A 4,516-nucleotide genomic window follows, 5' to 3' on the forward strand; every position below is an offset into this window, starting at 1 on the left:
GAGCATACAAACCTAATCCTTAATCAGATTAAGTGGGGAATTATATAACAGTTCAGAATCTGATTTCTATGACCTAAAGTTTTCGTGGCAGAAATGACGTTTGTATTGTAGCTTCCCCCACCCTCCCCTCCCATTTTCTTCCCATATCCGGTTGTGCAATTTTCAGAGACAAGAATGCAGATTTCACGACACTTCAACACAGCTGGAACATGCAGTCCCAACAGTGTCCGACTGCTGCATGTGTTTACAGCCTTTGCTGTCCTCTAGAGGCGGGATTCAGTTTTGAGAAAGTTCAGTCCATCAGCATTGCATTTACAAAAAAATACATTCCTCAATAGGCGCTGATTCACGTAACCCTGCCTGCTGAGACCTCTAAGGGACATTCATTAGCTACAAATAAAATAGTGCACTTGAGGCTTGTCATAATGCGGATCCTAGGTAACCAATCATAAATTGCCTATGCAAATAGGCTCAATAAACTTATCAAGAAGGTTGGCTCTGTGTTGGGGCTGAGCCTTGACCCCCTGGAGGTGGTGGCTGAGAGGAGAATGCTGACCAAGCTCACAGCCATCATGAACAACGCCTCTCATCCGCTTCATGGGACTGTTATTAGGCAGTGGAGCACTTTTAGCAACAGACTGCTCCAGCTATGGTGTTCAAGGGAACGTTTCAGCAGGTCTTTCCTCCCGGTGGCTGTCAGGGTGTATAACGCTGCCCTAGACTAGGACTTTAGCCCTTCATTTGCTCATCTACGGCCAGCATGTTGCACCATTGTATTTTTTTTGGACACTCAATCTGTATATACCTATGCACATTTTGCACATATTTTATTGTTTTTACAGTGACATTGAGCATATTTTGCAGATTTTTGTATTTATTTAATATTTATTTTGTATTACTGTACGTATTTTAATTTTTCATCTATTCTGATGTCTGTTTTTGCTCATCTTGGGCTGGGCTGCTGTAACACATCAATTTCCCTTTGGGATCAATGAAGTCTTATCTATCTATAAAGATGTACTGAAAATGTCTCTATCAGCCACATTGTCACAGTGTACAGGTTTAATTGAGCAAGTCAAGGCAGTAACACCATCGAGAATACTGTTTTTCAGTCTTGGAATAATTTCACTACCTTCGAATTATCAGACCGTTCAATTATGAGACCTTACAAGGGTTTTTACTACTGTAAGCTGGTAGTCCCCAGAAGTGTTTTGAGGAACGGCAAGAAAGTTAACAACCTTTGATCTTTGTACAATAGCAAAGAAAATAACACGAGGTGTTCGGCATTTTGTGAAGTCAGGTTTTTTATTTTTAGTTCCTGTTAAATCAGGTGTTAAACTCCCATTAACTGTGCTCACTCAGTGTACCGATAAATGACTATTAAATATAAAATTGTTAAAATATACAGTAGTTGCAGTTTCTGAATAACTGTTTTCACTGGTTTAATAAAAGGAACATGAGTACTGAATGAGAAGATCATCTTTCAACTGAGAGTGGACATGGAAAAGCGAATCCTGATAAAGACCTCTCCACTGGACAAATGTGATGTATAGGGTTTCAGAACCGATGCTGTGTGATCTAGTATGTCAGGTGCTAATATTTTTGTTTTATTGAAATGACAGATATTACTGCTAAATGGTGTTTAATATATATCAATCCATTTTGAATGTATACAAAAAGCTGAATAGAGGTAACATACAGTACATACAACTACAACAGATACAATGAAGAGAAAAGGCATAGAACAACATTGTTCCAAACATCTCTTATAATGTGATGTACAGTACTTTATTCTGGATTTTTTTTCCAGTAGAAATTATTTTTTCAAGAAATCTCAAGATGTTTTGTGGAAAAATGTGATACTGTACATCTGTTTGAAATGGCATGTACGCAATCATTAACTTGTTTAGAATCTATGGTATTTGAATCAGGTATAGGTTATTTATGTAGTTAAACTTTGTGCTAATGGGTGGCATGGTGGTACAATGATAGCATTGCTGCCTTGTAGCACTATGGTCCTAGGTTCCAATGTTGGGGTGTGTATGGAGTTTGAAAGTTCTCCTCAAGTTTGTGTGGGTTTCCTCCAGGTGCTCTGTTTTCCTCCCACAATCCAAAGACATACCGGTAGGTTATTTGACTTCTGAGAAAATTGTGTGTCAGGATAGGCAGTATTGTATTGGATTAGCAAATAAAAGGATGTTGTGCCAGTGTTTGGTCATATGGGCTTTTAAAAGTTATGCACTCTTGACAAATTATTTGTCAAGTAAAAACTCTTGATCTTATCGTTTGTTATGTGAGCTCTATGAAAATCACTGTTAAATATGCTCTGTGGAAATGTACTGATATCGATATCAGTCAAAATGAGCATAAAATCTGTGTCATATACAGTATGTGGTGTTAATTAATGCATCTATTACTACTAAGTAAATAGTGTACTGGATTGCCCCCTTGTTTATTTTAATGTTATATTTTTAATGAGGTCATTTAATGAGAGATTATTGTGATAGATATCTATATGTGTCAGAGGATTATTTATAGAAATGTTATCATTTTTGCTTAGCCTACTGAAGCTAAGCAGGTGTGAGCCTGGTCAGTACCTGGATGGAGACCTCCTGGGAAAGCTAAGGTTGCTGCTGGAAGCTGTGTTAGTGGAGCTAGTAGGGGGTGCTTACCCCACAGTTTGTGTGGGTCCTAATGCCCCAGTATAGTGACAGGGACACTACACTGTAAAAAGGCACCGACCCTCTGTGGTCATTAAAAATCCCAGGGCATTTCTCAAAAAGAGTAGGGGTGTTACCTCGGCATCCTGGCCAAATTTCATTGGCCTTAACCAGTCATTGCCTCCTAATAATCCTCCTCTATGATTCAACTATGTTCTCCTCCCTACTGATTGTTGATCTGTGGTGAGAGTTCTGGTGCACTGTGGCTGCCGTCACATCATCCAGGTGGGGCTGCACATTGGTGGTGGTGGAGGGGAGTCCCCATTACCTGTAAAACACTTTGAGTGTCTAGAAAACCCCTATATAAGTGTAAGGAATTATTATTATAAATTTAATGTATAGTAAATCTAATAATTAGCATATCTGTCAGAATGCTTGTGTTATTACTTGCCCCTAATAACCAAAATTAAAATCCCCTACTGCAGTTTGAATTTGTTTAGTGTAATTGTACATGTTCTTTGTTTTTGTTTTTGTTTTCTGTATTGGTTCTTCTATTTTTAGTAAATCAATGTGATCTGGCCAAATATAATGAAATACGAAGTGATATCTTTGACAAGGTTTATTTTTTGTTCTTTAAAAAGCTTTTGTTTTGCAACCAATTGGCACATGCTTAGACAGATGGCTTTAGTTAGTTTGGATGCCAAGGAAGACATTTTTGCCTGTAAGCCATAGAAATTCTTACAAACTTTGTGAGGTTTGATAAATAAAAAGTATTGCTTTATTAATAGACAGATGTATGCTAAAGTATGTAATGTAAAGCTAGCTTGTCATAAATACATTAGTTTGTCATCGTGGTGGAGAGAATATTTAGATTTGTGACGTGAATCTTGTGTCACCTCAAACAGACTGCAACAGGTCTTGAAAGTTAGGAAGACAGTCATGAAGTCCTAAAGATGATGCCAAGTATTTGCTGAAGCACTGCATGGAGACTCCATAATCTCTAAGAGTTATGTTTTAATTGTTTTATGGCAAACTGGAACTGGCAAGGCTACATGGCAGATGACTGGCTGTAAGAGGAATCTATCCTGATGGTATGGAAAGAGAATCATTCCTCTTTGCCCTTGAAAAGGACTGAGTATTGATCACAAGAAGGAAAGCCAATCTAACTGCAAACATCTGTTGGTTCATAATGATGTTTCAGTTCAGGATGACATTCACTCTTACAAAAGCAGACTGCTCGAGAGACAAAAATATTATCGTGAGATACTGGTCTGCAACACTGTATGATTTTAATATCAGTTTATACTGTACCAGGGATGAGACTGGAAATTGTGTTGTATCCATCAGCTCATCTGTACTTTCTAGTATAAATGCACAGCTGGTCCCTGCTCCACTGGATGGGAGGAGAATATTAACTCACTCTATCAAGTCCATGACAGAGAGCTAGACCCATGTACATCTGCTGTGGCACACAATGAAAAATGAAAAACAAAGACACAATTTCCTTACACTGTCTTGGCATTGTATACTATTTATTAACATTAACTACAGACAAGACTTTATTAATTGTTTAGGATCTCGATGTTCATTTTAAATACTACACATCATAAGGTATCTAAAGGTTTTGTGTGTTTTCTCTCACCTAGAAGATTTGTTTCCTGTGGCCCCTAACTTAAGGCTTGTAAAATCTCAATTAGCTCAACTCCACGCACAAGTAGTCTCTGTGGAAAATAACCAAACACCAAGAGTCCAGTTTTCTTTTAAGCAGATCTGCTGTTCTCAATCGGGATGTGAAAAAAAAAGTTGGCAGAACGTTTTCCCCTGACTTTTTTTCTTTCCTGCTGCCTCTTGACTGT

The sequence above is a fragment of the Atractosteus spatula genome, chromosome 9 (assembly GCF_055471065.1).
Source record: "Atractosteus spatula isolate fAtrSpa1 chromosome 9, fAtrSpa1.hap1, whole genome shotgun sequence".
Lineage (NCBI taxonomy): Eukaryota > Metazoa > Chordata > Actinopteri > Semionotiformes > Lepisosteidae > Atractosteus > Atractosteus spatula.